Source organism: Delphinapterus leucas, chromosome 9 (assembly GCF_059928025.1).
Source record: "Delphinapterus leucas isolate spDelLeu-1000000601 "Yukka" chromosome 9, BTC_Dleu_Yukka2, whole genome shotgun sequence".
NCBI classification, from domain to species: domain Eukaryota; kingdom Metazoa; phylum Chordata; class Mammalia; order Artiodactyla; family Monodontidae; genus Delphinapterus; species Delphinapterus leucas.
In genome coordinates, this window is record NC_143137.1 from 20704391 (window position 1) to 20722486 (window position 18096).

An 18096-nucleotide genomic window follows, 5' to 3' on the forward strand; every position below is an offset into this window, starting at 1 on the left:
TGTAGAATGAAGCGGTTTAGTAGAACTGTCCAGAACAGGAGAGGCCCATGAAAACACAGAATCTCTACAGGTTGAACGAGCCTTGTGGTGGATTCCCGCAGCCCTTCACTAATCGGTGGGAAACGTTTCATGAGACTTTAGTACCTGGATCTTCCGGAGCTTCACGGGACTGCTTGGGCTGCAGTGGTGCCCAAGGTTGGGAATCAGGGTGTACAATCCACTTGGGCTCTTATAAACCCAGCCTGGGTCTGATCTGCTTCATCTCTTTGGCACAAGGGATTGCAGGCATCCGATCTTGGGTTCTCGGTCCTGGAATCAGAGCTAAGCTGTGAGGGCTCTGCAGAATTTGTGACAAGGGAGACATGTCTTGTTTTCCTCATGCTCTCTATGGGAGAGAGCAGCCAAAAGAAGGAGCTGTCTGCATTGCCTGTGGCGTGAGACCACCCGCCAGCACAAAGCAGGAAGCAGAGGGAAGTAAACAGACCGAATTCTGAAATGCGCTCATCAGCACAACGTGTCCTCTGAGCATTTTTGTTTTGCTTCGTTTTGCAGCGAGAGATGGCAGGATGCCACCGAGCGGAAGGAACTGCTCAGCCAGCCTCGATGACAGCATTAAAGCGTGGGGAAGGGGCATCCAGACGGCGGTGTCAAGCCCTCACAGGTTCTCAGGGCAGGATGCTCTGCCTCGGATGCAGAGGGCTGTCAGCCTCAGTCACATGGCTTCCAGGCACATGGAGGTTTTCCATCAGTCACTACCGCCTTGAGCGCCAGCACGGCGCTGCCGTGTGTCCAGTACTGAACGCGAGGGCGGCACAAATGGGAAATAGATGATGATGACGGTGGTGGTGGTGGTCATGATGATGGTGTAAAATTGAGGCTGTACAGGAAGGATTCTTTTGAACCTCCTCTGCCTGTATCTCAAAGTGGGGTGAGACTGGATATTCATCGCAGAATTGTGCAGAGCTAACCTTGAGAAGAGTAAACGTGCAGCCACGTGGTCAACGAGGCAGGGGGCGGAGGAGGAAGTAGAGGAAAGATCCCCTCTCCCTGGCATGGCTAATTCCGAATTAGTCTAATGTTCACCCACATCCTGCCTTAATGGGGCCGCAGGCATGGAGACTGCTGAAGGAGAGAGTCCATGGGTTCAGAGTTTCTGGTTTGGACCAAATAAGACGTAATTAGAGACCAACTGATGATCAAGGATGGACTGAGGAGTGTCATGGGTCGGTATACATTAAAGCTCGAGGACCATGCGTCCGGGAAGCATGCACCAGACTGTGAAATCCCCAGCTTCTCAGGAGTGGGTGGGGAGGCTCGGAGTCCTGCGTACCCAGCCAGGGAGTGAAACAAATCCACAGCAGGTGGCAGCTGAGGAAGCACCCACAACTTTACCTAGAAGCTAAAGGCCAGTGGGAAAGCAAGAAAGATATTTTTTTCTATGTCTTCCTGCCTGTAAATCCCAATTTTGAGCCGTGGTCCTCCTTGGAAGCCTCATTCAGCAAATACACAATGACCCTATACCCTGTGCCAGAAAGCACTTTGTCCTTCATGCTCTTGATCTAACTCTGGGGCAGCAGTTTTACCCCGTTTCTACTTCCTTGCCTGCTTCATTTCCTCCTCCCGCCCTGACACAAGAGCGGGAAAGAGAAGGGACCTGAATATTTTAAAAGTAAGGCAAAGGAAGGAGAGAGCAGAAAGGAGATTACCCTGCCTCCTGTGCTCTGATGTATAATAAAACACACATGGCTACCATCCTCAAGGGACTTACTATCAAGGGTCAGGCTAAGAAACAAACTGGATGAACCAAAGGTTTTTCACATGGGGCATCTGAGTTGGGGACTAAGGGACTACTCCAAGTTCCAACAGCAAATGCCAAAGCCAAGAACTGATTCTAGCATTCCGTGATATATATCAAAATTTAAAACCCTCCAGAAAAACTTTCTTGAGAATTGACCCACCTTTATCCCACCTGTTTGCACCTTTCCTCACCCAAGTCCCAGTCTCACGCTGCCTCTATGCTGGCTCCATCTGTCCCCATTCACACTCCCTCCCTTCCCCTGGGTGGTCCAGGACTCTCCTTCCTCCTGGGCCACCTCTTCACCGCACCCAGGGACAGCCTGGAAAAGTGCCCACGTGGTACCCCCCAGGCAGTTCTTTTTATCCCACATAAGAAGTCAGGGGTACCTCCTGACTTCCTACCATCCCAGCCCCAGCCCAGCTGTCCAGCTATCCAGGTGGAGTCCCATCCCAGCAAGAGCCCAGAGTCATCAATGCTTGGATCGCCAGGTGGTACAGCCACATGCCTCAAGGGACAGAGTCATGGGAAATGGCCTAAGCAGGGCTTGGTCCCTCCGGTGCCCCCAGAGGGTCTGCTGCATCGGCTCAGTGAGTGCTGGCCCCAGATGATGCAGCCAAGCTTCCCTTCCCCGGGCCCTCGTGGCCTGACCATCAAACGGCCTGTCGAGTTCATGCTGGTCACCCTGCCCCATCTACCTGTTTGTCTCTCTGTCCCTATTTCATGCTCCCAGAACAGTCATGGAGGCAGAGGTGACTCTGAGCGGGGTCTCCCTGCCCTCCCAGCAGCTGCAGTTCAAACCACCTTGCCTTCCTTGACAATTTAAAGAGCAAGAACTGTCATAGCCCAGGTTTCTGTGCTCAGTGAAGCATTGCCCATTAAGTCTCCAGGGAGACTGTGTCTTCGGAGAGCCACTCACAGGAGGGCAGAGCCTCCAGGGCTGAAAACAAGGGGCCCCCATCTGGGGATGCTGAGGGGCCAGCTCCAAAGAAGGTTTGCTCGGGGAGCTGATGTTTTCTCTTGGGCCGTTCTAGAAGCCTGGAGACTAAGGTAAAACTTCCCCCTCTTCCAGGCATTTGAACCCCTAACCAACCAGCACCTTTCTAACCACACACACACACGCACCAGTGTCTACTGTCTTAGCAGGTACTGTTATCCCCAGTCACACTTCACTACCTGAGACAGTTCACGACAAGGCAATTGCCCAATAAAAAGCTACAAAAGAACTTACTTGTAATTCCTCAGTGTGTGACCCCGTCTGAGTGAACTTGTCTATTTGCTTGCCCTTGTCAATGCCACCTGTCTATGGAGGATGCTCCTAAAGGGTCCTGACAGAGCTCTGCGCTGGGGACTCGGTGTCCATGCAGGTCCACCGGCAGTGATCCTACCGAAGCAAACAGGGGATCCAGTCCTAAAAAGAACATCCCCCAAATCACACTGATTGGATTTTAAAGGTGGGACAGGATTTGGCAGAGAATGTTTTACTTATTATGAAAAGGGGTTTCAGTTCCCTGAGTGCACAGTGGCCCTTGGGATGCGGTTTGGGGGAAGGCGAGTGAGTGCACACGTGTGCTGCGAGGTGGGAAGGAAGCTGCCCTAGGACCAGGAGAAGCCTCCCGTGAAGGATTTCCCAGGAGGTCGCTGGGGGCTTCCCCCTGGCCTGTGAAGACAGGAGGTCCTGGCTGTGCAGTTCGGGGAACCACAGCAGCAGATCTAGGGGAGACCTCAGAAACGTGCTCTTCCAACCAATCCACACCCAGACGAGGACCCTGAACCCAAGGGGTTAGGACTTGATGGAGGTTACGCATACAAGGGCTGGGTCGGGACTGGCCTCTGCACGCCACACTTGGTGTTGCTTTCCCCACAGCCCACAGACACGTCACAGTGCACGGTTTTGCTCCCAGTAAAACACTTGTGGCAGAGCCTCCCTCAGGGTGACAAGTGGCAAAGGTTGATGAGTCATGTCTCCAACCCTAGGACAGTGAACAGGCTTCTCTGTTCTCCTCTGGACAGGGGGTCCTGGTGATCACATCTGCACGTCCTCTGGGTCCCCAGAAAACCTGTTTCCATAGCCTGCACAGTGTGACTCGTGAGACCGGTAGAAAAGAGAGTCCCTGACTACCCAGACTTGAAGTTATCTGTGCATTGGCCTCATTCTCCCCCACACACCGCCACTGCCACTATCCAAGCCCCACTGGACTGTCAGCTCCTCAAGGTGGGCACCACACACTGTGATAACTCCAGGGCCCAATCCAGAGAATTCCACACGCAAGAGCCTGACGTATATTGAATCAAGCTGCATCGGACTAGCTGGTAAACAGTAGCTGGCTTTGCTGAGGCTTGGATACACCAATGATGGCAGCAGTCCCTGGAGGCGGAGAGACAGCCCTCTGCCAGGTGACAAGGACAGAGAAACAGATTAGAAGGTTGAATCAATAGTGGGCGGAGTGGCCTCACTTGAGCAACAATGTCCGTTCAAAGGAAATACAATTTAAAGTGCTGACGAGAATGTATAGGATACCTATTTGCCCATGTGTAGTTTAGAAGTGCTGTCGGTTGGATTCCCAAAACATGGCAATGGCCTTGGAGACTCATGAGGCTTAAATCAAATAGAGGCAGATGTGATGCAGATCTTGAAGAAGTTCAAAAATCCAGAAATGTTGGGGATGGAGGAACCTCAGGAATCATCTAATCAAACCCTGCCCTTCAGAGGAAGGGACTGTTGGCAGGAAAAGGGAGGCAGATACTGAGTGACTAATGCCCTAGTCCCAGGTTCCTGTCCCTACATCAGCAGCTCCTCCCCACGCCATCCTGCTGTGTAAGGAAAGGTCCCTGGGATAAGACACCCACACGACTGAACTGAAGATAACAGGGCTCAGGGATGGAGTCTGTGGAGGTTTGCCTGGGTTAAAGCCAAGTGGCCAGCTAACAACCCCGCAGAATCCGAGCCAGACTTCAGAAGAAAACACAGAGGACTGGAAAGGCCCAGATCTCTCTTTTCTCCCCAGTGCCTCCGCCTGGACTCCTCCAACTCGCTGTCCCACTCTCCACCCTTCCACACAAACGGGGAATGAACAGAGAGGAAACCCCCCGAGCACAGAGGCAGACTGAGCAAACAGGAAGAGCAGGCTGAAGCGAGGTCCTTTAGAAAAGGCTCTTGCACCAGCAGGAGTTCGAACCCTGTGCCTAGGACTGGGGGGAAATTGAGAGCAAGAAGGGATCCTTGTGCTGGAACCCTCACCCGCAGGGCCCCTTAGTCCCTCCTCCTGTCCCCCAAGACAGAACCCTATGTTCTTCCCCAGGGTCCAGCCCACAGGGGCCCGGTGGCGGGGGGAGGACGTGCAGCCGGGGGGACGGGGTCCTTAGCATGCCTCCTCCGGATGCAGCTACCGACCTCCATTCTGGTCAGCACAGCTCCGGCCCCTCACTGCAGACAACACAAGCCCCACCTTGGGGGCCCAGGCAAGGGAGCAGATGGGCCTCCCAGCCGAGGGCAAGGCCCCCAAGGGGCTCACGAAGCATGGAAGAGAGGAGTGGGTTCCTGCTGGCTGGTTATCAGCACGCCTCTCCCCTCTGTGATCTCAGGACCTAAGGGGGTCCTGAGATCACCCTTCCGTCCATTTCCCCTCCAGCCCTCAGAGGATGCAGTAAAATGAAGTAGACCACTGCACTTGAAACTCCAGGTTGTCATGGATTCTAATCCCAGCTCTACTCCCTACCAGCTGCTGTGACCTTGGGCAAGGTAGCAAAATTCCTTAAGCCTTTTTAGCTTCATCTGTAAAAGGAAAATAATGCCTCCCCTCTCAGGCTCCTGGTGAGGATAAAGGGAAATACAGAAACAGATGTGCAGATGAGCCCTGGCCCATGGAAGGTGCTTCGTTTCCTTTCTTCTTCCTTTAATGGCCACTGGAAGGCTTGGCACTGCTCTCAAGAGCCCCTTTACCAAGCTAAGACATAATGAGAGAGGAAAGAGGGAGCAAATAGTAATAATATTTACGGAGAATTTACAACAAGCCAGACACCACACTCAGAGGTCATAAGGATCTCCCACAGCTCTCTGGACACAGCCTGTAAGCAGGGGAGCTATGGCTGTGCTTTTGACCATTAGCAAGAGGAAGGCAATGAAGAAATGGTGCCCAAGGAGGGAGGCAAGTACCGCATCTGGGCTGCTTGGTGCATCCAGCCTTGTGCCTGGACTCTGCATGTAAGCAGAGGGTGGGGGACAGGGAGGCTCGGCTCCCGTCACCTCTGTCCCTCCAGGAGCCGGGCTGAGATTAAGCATGTTTGAAGATGGATATTTATTATGGAAATTACCTAATGAGCTACAAGATTGTTATCTAGCACCCAAACAGTATTATCATAACTATTACAAATTAAATTAGGCCACCTTTGCTAAATCAAACAAATAATAAGAGTAATTGAAATGAAATGATAATAAACCAAAGGATTCCAGCCCACGTGGTTCCTCAACATGTTCTTGTTGATTTATGTATTCACTTTGGACCATGTGGGCTGGAGACGAAAACTGATCCCGTCCTCTGTCAATCCTGTTGTTTTAATGAAATTCTCCCTAGGAACGAAGTGAATCTGCGTGGGTGATGTGATGTGCAGGTCTGTAAATGAGAGAATCGACTCTTTGGTTCCAGACTTCAAAGTGATGTCAGGCATTGGTTCTTCAGCAAAATTACACCATTCTCTGCTTTTACTTGCAGACAGAGATGGACTTCATTTTTGACATTTTTATCCATAGTTTAAGAGAACATTTTCTATTGGGATTGGCTGCATGACCGAGATGGTTTTCTTTTATCATCATTAAAACGTTGAAGTGCTACTTTAATTTATTGCAGAAGAAACTGGTCTTCTCTCTTTCAAATACTGAGCGATCACCCTCTCTCAGTCTTCTCATTCAACCATCAATTGAAATAATCGATATTTTATTTTCGAACAAAAGCACTTAGTTTCATTTTCACCAGCCCAGCATTGGATGGCACTGAAAAACTTTAGTTTTGAACCCACAAACTTTGGTTAAGATGATTCTGCAGAGACTTTGCTCTGTGCTCACTGCTGTTTCCTCTTTCTGAACACCAGGGAGGCTCTGTCTCCCAGGGCCCTTTGCAATAAGGCCAGGGCCACATGAATGAGCTCTGGCCAATGAGATGTGAGCAGAGGTGATGTAACCCACTTCTAGGCCTGAACCTCCACCACAGTGACCTCAGAGGCCAGGTGTGTCAGGTGTTGTAGCTGCAAGATGAAGACCTAAGTGAAAATCTTTGTTGCACTAAACACTAATTACTGATTAATGCAATCGTGCTATGGCAGCTCAGATTCAGCTAGTATCTGTAGACCTTTTTTCATGTTCTGGGTAATCATATATCTGAGGGTGAAAAGCTCTTTGTGTCTATCCTCACCACTAACTCATCTAATCTCTCCAATTCTGATCACACTTTTTGGTCAAAAAAGCCATCACCTTTTGTTTGTTTTCATAAAACCTCATTAAGAACATGTCCCTCTGGCAGTTCACTTGGCAATAAAGAAATAAAGCTTTTATCTCACATAATAACGAGATGGCAACTGGTGGTTTAGTACATCTCTCACTGTAATCCTCACGACAACCTAACAGATCAATATTATTATCCCCATTTTACAGATGAGGCTATGGAGGCTCAAAGAAGTTAAATAACTTGTCCGAGGTGACATAATTGGGTTAAAAGAGGAGCCAGGATGTAAACCCAAACCTTTCTCATCTCATGCTTGTTTTTCCTTAAGCAACAATGTCTCTTGACTCTGGAATATTTTTTTATTATTATTAACATAAGGTAGAAGAATTCACAATGTGACGTGTTGAAGGGTCCCCTTTGTGTCTTCAAGCCAGACAAACGTTAGGCTGAAGATAAAGAAATGCACCTTGAAGGAGCTCACACACGTAAACAGGTCAGATTTGTTTTAAATTAATAGACCTTATTTTTTAGAGCATTTTTTAGGATTACAGGAAAAGTGAGTGAAAAGTGTAGTGAGTTTCCATACCCCCTCTTGCCCACCTTATTATTAACATCTAAAATTAGTGTGGTACATTTGTTACAATTGATGAGCTGATATTGACACATTATTATTAACTAAAGTCAATGGTTTACATCAGGGTTCACTCTTTGTGTTGTACAATTCTATGGACTTTGACACATGTATAATTACACGTACCCACCACGACAGTATGGTACAGAATAGTTTCAATGGAGCAAGAATCAGGGAAAGGTTCCACAGAAGGAATGTAATGTTAGACTTTTAAAAATAGATAAGATTTTCAGATGGACCAAGAACCCTGAGCAAAGCCAAAGAGGAATGCACAAGGCATTAGTCAAGAGGTCGTCATTAGATGTGGTGTATACATACAATGGAATATTGCTCAGCTATAAAAAATAATGAAATATTGCTATTTGCAGCAACATGGATGGACCTAGAGGTTATCATATGAAGTGAAGTAAGTCAGACAGAGAAGGACAAATATCATATGACATCACTTATAAGTGGAATCTAAAAAAATGATACAAATGAACTTACTTACAAAACAGAAACAGACGCACAGACATAGAGAACAAACATGGTTACCAAAGGGGAAAGGGGAGAAGGGATAAATGAGTTCGAGATTAATAGATACACAATACTATATATAAAATAGATAAATAGTAAGTATCTACTGCATAGCACAGGAAACTATATTCAGTATTTTGTAATAATCTATAATGGAAAAGAATCTGAAAAAGAGCATATATAATATATATATGTGTATATATATAATAATAAATTATATATATATATATCTGAATCACTTTGCTGTTCACCTGAAAATAACACAACACTGTAAATCAACTATACTTCAATAATATTAAAATAAAAAAGACTTGCTTCAGAAAAAAAGAGGTAGCGGTTTGATCAATTTGTCTTAAGCAAAGAGCCCATATTTGGGAAAATAACAACAAGAATGAACATTTATTTGGCACCATTAGGTGTCAGGCAATCACTAAACATTTTACATGGGTTAAATGATCCACAGAACAATTTATAATATAGGTGCATAACTACCATTTTTTTGATTGTATGTTTTGTTTAATACTTGCATTGTTTCTATAGCGCAATTATAGCAATCTTTAAATTTGCTTTTCATTACAAATATTTGTCAAGTTTTTGTTCAGAAACACTTTTCCTAGTCTCTTGAACATGTATCCAGACACACTACAAAAAACTCATTCATAACCATAACTACCATTTTTAATAAAAGGTGTGCAAATTAAAACTTGGAAGTGTTTTTAAAAACTTCCCTGAAGTGACATAATAGGTATTTGGAGGATCTGGTATACAAACTAGGCAGAATGAGTCCAAACTAGGCAGAATGCCTCTAAAAGAAAACCAAAAGAAGACAGCAGATAAATTAGAAAAGGTAATTTGGGGACCATTTGAGATTGATGTGGATGTCAGGCTAAGAAATTGTTCTCTTTCAGCAACAGAGTTTTCAAGATTAGCATATACTAATATTTCCTTTTGGTCACTGAAACCAGGAAAAAAGGACAGGTATGGATCTACAGAATTTGGTCTGCTTCATAACAGCTTATATAAGAAAAACAAAACAAAACAAAACCTCTGTTTAGGAGAACGACAGGATAAAATCATATTTGGGGATGTTATCCTGAAGGTGATATGTGGAGTAGATTGGGGAGAAGACTTAGAGCTAAAGGAGAATTAGTTAGAAGTTGACTGACATCCTTCAGGTGCTGGGCCAGAAAAATTTGGACATGAAATGGCAGCTGTATGAATTGAAATCAAAGGATGATTATGGCAGAAAATATGAAGGGGGAATTGACCAGTCTTGGGGATGAGGAAGGTGTCTGGAAAATTAAGAGTGACTGGGAGAAGGACAGAACTATTTTGAGAAATCCTAAAGGTTAAAGGAGGGGATAGTTTCAGAGGAAGAACACAAGTGTGGATTTCAGCTGACCAGCAGACGTCCTGGTGGATGGTCCAGCAGAGGGTTGGAAATAACGTCTGAAGTTCAGTGAGAGGGTCAGGTCTAGAGTTACAGATTTGAGAGTTACCTTCATAATAGAGATAAGAGTGAAGGATGGAGAGGGAGAGACAGAAGGTGAAGAAGAAATGATTGGACCATGCGTGGAGGTAGGAAGACATCTCTGCAGAGACAGCAAGAGGCACTCAGGGAGGCAGCAGAATAATCAGTAGGGCAGAAGAGTCAGGGTCAGGAGTAAGTGTCAGGGTCAGGAGTAAGAGGGCTTCAGTAGGAAGATGGGGACAAAATTGTCAGATGCTACGCTGAGACCAGAGGTGAACAGGAAAGGGCCTTTGGGGTCCTTCAACACAAACTGGAGAAGGTGGAGGAGAGAAAGAATGGAGAATCGGATGGCTGGGGAGTGGGGAGCAGGGCCTGGGGGTGCTGGAAGCGCAAGAAATACGTGACTTTTCTCTGGCATTGAAGACCCAACAGAGTAGAGTTGCTTCAAGCTGTTGTTCAGATGCCAAGGAAACAAGCAACAATATCAGGGCTCAAGCAACTATGAGAAGAGCTGTTTGAAACCAAAACTGAGCAGCTGACGTACGGAGCAGCAAGAAGGGACCGTCTCCTGAATGGTCCGCAGAAAGCACTGCAGTGGCGACATGGAGAGAAATGGGGGAACACGGAGGAAGGGAGACTGAATGATCACTGTATTGTATCTTTCTGAATTCCATACAATCATTACCCATTTGAACAAATTCAGTATTAAAATAATAAAAGGTGGCAGGAAATACTGAATAGGACCAAGAACCAGGAGTAAAAGTAGTCCCTGGGCTCCAGGGCAAACAGGTAAGGGTCATCAACATCACCATCATCCCCATGAGCTAGGCTGCATCAAGCTGGAGTCCGAGACTCGACAGTTATACATAGAAAAGGAGCTTTCCCCTCTGAGCAGAAACTGCAATAGGCTTAGGTCCTGAGGTCTGAATCCACTTTTCATTCCTCCGCTAGTCGTGGCAAGAAAAATCAAACCGAAGCAAAGCTGAGGCTCCTCCCGTACCACCATTTTTGCCTTTTTGTCTTTCTTTCCCTCCTGTTTTTTTTTTTAAAGGTCTTTTGCATCATATGCAGTGGATTCAACAATGTTTAATAGCTGATTTTATCGTTCATTGGAAAGAAATGTCAGTTTTAACATTAATCCAAGGAGAGAGCCTGATTAGGAAGGCAAATCAGCTCCCAAGAATGATCAAATGGTACATTTCAAGAACACATGGTAATCATTTAGGGATTATCCACTGGCTTCAGATTACTCGTGCGATTGCTCACCTCCATCGGCACCACTAACCATGGTGCCGATGGACTGTGGAATCCACAAAATCCTTTAAAGCAAACGTCCCAGCCATCACCCAAAGCCTAGCTTTTCCCCCATGGGACTGATTTAGACTGCAATCAGTCGTGTGTGTGCTCAGAGCGGGGGACGTTAGAGCTAACAGCTAATCAAGAGTCCAGGGATATTTTGTTTTGAAACTGATTTTGTTCTCTCTCTCTCTCTCTCTCTCTCTCTCTCCATCCACATACACGCATGCGCATGCACGCGCGCACACCCCCGCATGCTGCAAATGTGGAGAAACCCAGGCTAACCTCATTGTTGAGTGCTGATGTTAATGATGGGATTACTCTCTTGAAATCCAAGTCTATGTGTTATAGCAGCCCTGGGCCCTGGGCCCACAGGAAGGGGAAACCACTTCACTTGGTAATGATTGGATGCTAACTCTTTGCTCCTGTAGACATTTCTATTTTAGGTGTCTGATGTCTTCTGAGCTCCAGAGTCAAGTCCTTAAAACAGAAGAAAAAGGCCAGTGATGGAAAAGGCAAGCTATGACCAGGTTCTGCCAGTAGCTTGGAGCTGGAACAAGGAGCTGGAGTGGAGACAGCATCTAACTCATCGGCTCCGTTTTCTAACCCCATCACGGGAGCCTCCCAAGGCCAAGGCAGGTGAGCTGGCCCTAGTCCTGGGCCAACTGGGGCCAGAGGAGGAGAGGGCAGGAGGCTGAGGTCCAGCTGCCCTTTGGGGTTCCAAAAGACGCCAGGACCAGGCTCCAAGTCAAGTACATGGCTTGTGGTCAGGCAAAGATTTTGTGCATGCTAAGTGCGAAAGACAGTCTTGGAGATACAGTTTGTGAGCCACAGATTCCAGAAGTTGAGGGATATTCTGAAGGTTTGTAAAAACAGTTGAGTAGCCTGTTTGACAATGCTGGACTGTCCCGGGCGCTTCAGGATGTTTGCTCATCCTCTACACCGAATTCACTCCTCACTCACCCCATCTGTATTTGACCTCATGGTTCCTGGGGGAGTTCCTGGCAACAGAGACAGCATCTACCAGTTACCTTTAGAAGTGAGCTCAGAAGCCCAGAAGGTCTTGAGAATTAGGCCTTCTTTGGGCAAAATTAGGCTCCTGTGTTTGGACTTATAGGACTGGGTGTGGTATAGTCTGCTTCTTTGGATGACTCCACCAACTGGCGAGGAACCAGGTACCCTTCCTGACCCTGGGCAGCAGGATTGGGACTTAGGATGCTTTGCACATTCCAAGAGCCCGTATGGCATAAGAACACTAGAGAGAGAGAATTACTAGTATTAATGTTTAAGATTCTGACATCCAGACAGGATCTTACACTCAGATAGCTCTGGCCCACCATGAAGTGGACAGCAAGAGAGAAATGGGTCAGAGAGAGGGATTTGTCTCGCTCCCCAAGGAACCTGCAAACACCACTATGCTTATCTCTTGTAGGTGGACCTGGGGCACTAAGAGTTCCAAATTCCAAGATGGCCCCATGCATCTGGCCCAGGAGAAAGGAGCTGCACCAGAAGCACTGGGGTTTCAGCTTAACTGTCCTGCTAAACCTTGTCAGCTGTGTGCTCCCCAGAGGACTGTTTCCTTCTCTGCAAAAGGAAAGAGCTAAAGGCTCTCCTTCCAGCAAAAGGCTCACGGAGGTGCTTAGCACACACTTCTGCCCTGGCTGCTTGTGCCACTGAGGCAAAAGCACCGTCCTGCCAGAGGGTGCCTGGCAAGAGGTCAGCAACATATTGCCAGGATCCAGGTGTAGACCCCAGAAGGGCAGGAAAGGCAACCCAAGAGGGTGAGAAGCATCTGCAAGGTTCATGCCTCCCCTGAGGGTGTCAGGGGATGGGAGCTGTACCGTGTGGTGTCAGGCAGCCATGAACTACAAGGCCCTGGTACAGAACTGTCAGCCACTGCTGTAGTGAGATGAGGAAGACAGAACCCAGGGACTGAGGGCAGAGGAACAGGCCTGGGAAGAAACCCAGAACCCCAGCCCAGGAGTGAGTACAAATTCAGGGCTTGAACAGACCCGACTAGGGGCCAGCAACTGGGGCCAGGGAATAAAATCAGGTGACTTGATGTTGAGTTGGGTTGGGGAATTATTGGTGTAGACCAAGATTATAACTTAACAGGCAAACACAGCACCAGTGGTGAACACAGAGGTTCATTCTTCTAACATTCAACAACCTTTCCACACTCTGGGGATATAGATAAACAAGACCATTTCCTGATCTCCAAGGAGCTCATAGCAAGGTGGAGGAATATAGCCCTGTAAACTAGTAATTTTAAAAGAGTAGCTGGAGTGTGCAGCATACCCTCAGGGTACGCAGCATTGGAACTTAAGAGAGAAGAAGGGGTGGGTAGGCTCTCAAAGTGAGCCAGGACCAAGCCAAGGGATGTCTGTACACCAGGTCCCACTCGGGACCCAACCCACAGGTGATGAGAGGCCACTGAGAGGCTGCTGACATCACTACAGGATATTTGGTCATAAGCAACAGAAACCAGTTCTCACTTAACGCAAGTAAGAAGACACATGTAATGGAAGTATGAAGGTTGCTCACCTACCTGAAGCACAACCAGTCGTTTAGGAAAAGGACTGAAACAACCAGGGCTGCTCTGGGACTCCAGAGCTTCAGGGAGCTACCAATAGGACGAATCAACTGTACCCCATTCCACTGGCAAGCCAGAGTCCAGCAAGAATCTGACACCAAGCTGGGGCCACATGCCTGATCCTTAATTGACAGTCCCACCAACACCAGGCAAGGTGGGTGGCTCTTCCTTAAAGGGGAATCAGGGTTCTAGAGCCAAAGAAGAGGACTGACTCCCGGGTGGCCAAAAATTAATTGATAGCAGGCCTAAAGTGTTTACGCTGGGGAGTGACATAAACACATCTACAGTTTGGAGCCCTTTCTGTAAAGGGCCAGAGAGTAAACATTTTCAGACTTGTGGGGCCATATGGTGTCTGTTGCATGGACTCAACTCTGATGTGCAGCATAAAAGCAGACAGACAATACATACGCGAATGGGTGAGCCCACGCTCCTGTAAAGCTGTATTTATAAAAAGAGGCAGTGGGCGCTCTTGACCGTACCGATCCCTGATTTACACTAAATTAAAGTGAAAAAGAGCTACAGAAGGGGAAAGAAAAGGAAGCAAAGAAAATAAGAAACCGTCCCCTCTATGAAAATATGTCCTAGGCCGTTTTCTAGCTAGGAGCAGTCTATTGGGAAAATTTCTTCTTTGGGGGATAAAACGACCCCTAGGTAAAGAGTCCCTTTGCAAACTTTATTTTCATGAGCATTAGCTTGTTTCTGAATTGTTTGTTTCTGTAGGGGGTTCTATTTGTTTGGTATCTTTTGAAGGCTTTTTATTCTGGCAAAGGTAGCAGCCATCCCCCTCAGCAGGATACCAGCAATGCATTGCCTTTTCTTCCCCCTTATTATTGTACTGGAACCATGGGTTTCCCAGTGTGGTACACCTATATTTATTTGAGTCAATTTTTTAAAATACAGCAACACAACCACATCTGCACTTCCTGGGTTGCCGTCTAGCTCACTGCTGGCAACCTCAGAGCCTTCGTCTGTATCACTTCTCAGTCATTACAGCTCAGCCAGGGAGAAGGGGCAGGGGACTTGGACATGGCATGCACAGTCGTGGCAAGGCGAAAACCTAGCCCCTCTTTTGTAATCACCTCTTCAGGATGAGGCAATATGCTATGAATTTGTGTGTTCCAGGCCTGGAGTGGTAACATATGCTGTATCTCTGCTCGTTCGACATTAAATCCTGACATTCTGCAGCTGTCAAGATGACGCTGTTTATGTGAGTAACACTGCAGTTTGTTTACAGGGAAATAACGTGTGGCAAGCTATGATTAATCAAGGTGTCGAAAATCCGCTGGAGGCTTCTAAATAGATTTGTTTTCACTGTCGTGCTTTCTGTCTCCTAAATTAGGGGTTTAGTCAGCCCCCCACACGCCCTGTGTACCTCACCCACTTCTTGGTCCCGTCTCCCAGGGCCACTGACAGGTTTGGTTGCAGAGGCAAGAAAAGACAGGATATTGCATGGGGCTAAGTGACAGGAGGGAGTCACCCAAACTCTTCCGAACCCTGGAAAGCCCTTCGAAGAGCCACTGTCCTCTTCATCCCCGTATTTCTGCCTTTGGAACCCAAATCTCCAACTGGATTGTTGTCATGAGAAGCTGTGAGGTTTTCCAGGGTCCGTGAAGTCATGAAGACGTAAGGCAATGTGGATTTCGGGGGGTGGGTATCTCAACTTCTAGAGGTTATTTGATCTCCTTATGCCTATGGTTCCTGGTTCAGATTTCCTCTTTGGAGGAAAACTGGTTAGAACCCACGGCTCTTGAAAGGAAAGATCCCTCACACAGTCTCTCGCTGAACTTTCCTCTAAATGCAAGAATCCTTCAGCTGAGCTGACAGCTGGTCTCGGGCACCTTCTCCCTCTAGACAGCTGGAGTGAATGAAGCCACTTGTATGATTGTGGGGAGGGTCAAACTGGGGGAGGAAATCAGTCATCTGATCCAGTTCTTCCTTCATCCTAGTTTCGCCCTCTGGAGCAATTTGGAGCTGGCTGATTACTTTTCCACGTTAAAATCCTTCAAGATCTTTGTCAACTGCCACCATCTCCCCTCAGGCCAGAGCTCAGGGCTCCCCAGCAGTGCTTGTAGCACCCAGGCACCTTCCACCCTGGCCACAGTACCCCAGCACTTGCTGGTTTGTCTCTACTCACCCAGAAACATGGGCTCCAGAATGGACCCATCTCCGTGTCCAAGGTGGCAGGAAGCACCAGCTGAGCTTTCTTGCCCTTTCCTTCACTCGCAGGCTCACCATGGGGTGTGGTCTGACAACACCGTGAGTAACAGAGTCTCAGGAGAGTGATCATTACTATCAACAGCCCTGACATTCCTATACAGCTTCTCAACGTTGTGAAGGACTTGCCTTTTGTTTAGGTACAATTATGTCTTCAAAACAGCATCTCCCTATCAGAGTACCTCTTAGGTGCTATGTATACTTATTCTATGCCTTTGAGCCACATGCACAGGTATTGCTCCAAAATGAATCTCTGCATGCAAGATGCATGCTTGGATACACGTTCCCCTACATCCTTCAGTGCCGGGCATGCAGCGACCCTTGCCCCAGTGCTGGCCAGGTGGAGAGGTGAGAAGCCAGCTGCCACCAAAGAGGCATTCAGCAATCCAAGACACTACGGGGGCAGCTTCATGCAGTGACGAGAAGACGCATAAGCAGAGACACATTCTTGTGTCTCTATTCGCGGTGCAGCGTTGAGGACCAGCTTCCTCTTTGGTCATGGAGGCAAAGCCAGCAGTAGCAGCAAAAGGAGGAAGCAAGTTGCTGTAGCCTCACAGCCCTGCTGAGCCTCCTGCTTTCCTAGGCGTGCAGAAGGCAGCTGGTAGGAAGGCAGGCAGGAGGACAGGCAGGGCAGCTAGGAATTTGCTGCCTGAGGACAGGGCAATTCCACCGCCAGGGACAGGACATTGTGTCATCACCAAACTCTTTTTCAGCAAATAGCCCACCCTCCTCCAGATCATTTGCATGTACTTCCAGAAGTGTCCACTGTGAATGTCTATAGACAAAAGTAGATGGCCCAGGCTGGAGTCTGAGGAGATGCCCCAGTTCAGAGTGGAGGGGAAGAAATGAAGCCATTCAAGGAGTGGCTTGAGCAGGAATGGACCAAGGGGTGGAAGGAGACCATGAGCACAGTTTTAAGGATTAGCTAGGCACAGTCAGTCCAGAGACATGGGTGAACTGACCTTGCCAGGGTCCAGGAACTGAGCTTGCGTCAGAAGGTACTGAGTCTAACATCACTGAGCCCTCTCTCCTGGGGTTTGGAGATTACTCCATCTAGTCAGTTTGGAGGTTACTTCATATCCTTAATCGGAGATCTGAGAGACCCTCTCCAGCCTTACCACATGGCAGAGAGAGAGGAGCATCTAGTCTCCTGTTTCACGTGTAAGAGAACACAGGAAGACCGAGTAAAGGGCAGAGCTCATCCAGCCAGGGAGGAAAGCTGAAGGAAGAAGGGATTACTGCAGAAGGTAGGGCCTTCAGAGCAGGCAAATAAATAAAGAATGGAAACCAATCAGAGCCTCGCAGTCTCCCTCCACCACCTCCCCACCTTCCTTTGCCTGCCAGACAACTGATTGAGCCTCTTGTTGGAAATTAACGTCGCAAGGGACAGTTAATCAAAGCCGAACTGCACATCCCGCCACCCCTATGAACGAGCGGTGCCCAGAGCTGAGCTGACAGCCTGGCAGGTGAAGGAAGAAGTGTTGGCAACCCTCCCCCAGCAGATTCTACCTATGGGGGGTGGGGGGGTGGGGGGAGGAGTGCAGGAGAAGCACAAAGCCAATTTCTTCCCGTAAGAAATGACATGAGGGGGAAAGCCGTTTACTGCACATTAGGATCCGCGGTTGGGCCATGTGTGTGTTTTACTGGGACGGTTATGTCACTAAGTGAAGCCTGAAAAATCCATCATGGGCAGGGAGCCTGACAGTGGCCCGGTCAGGGAGGGGAGTTGGGGAGGGGTAGATATTGGTATTGTATCACACTCATGGTTAGAGAAAAATGTGACTAAGAAGCTCCTAGAAAGTTGGGGAGCAGGTACCCAGGTATCGAATGGAGTGGAATGCGGCAGGAGGGAGTCTGGGAAGGTCATTTGAGCGGATGCTGTTAATCAGGTGCCCTGTTAATGAATGCCAGAGCTGGCACCTGAAATGCCAATGCTCACTTCCATAGCCCTCCCGTGCCTCTCCCCTTTCCTCTGAGCACAGTGTCCAGCTCTAACAAACGGATCAGCCCCGTGCAGTGTAATTCTAGGAATGGGGTGCCTTCCTGGCCTCCTTGCTATACCACTGACTCCCTGCCATGTATGACCCTTGGACTTCAGCGCCAGAAAAGCCAAGAGAATGTCTGACCTGAGCCCTTTGTTAT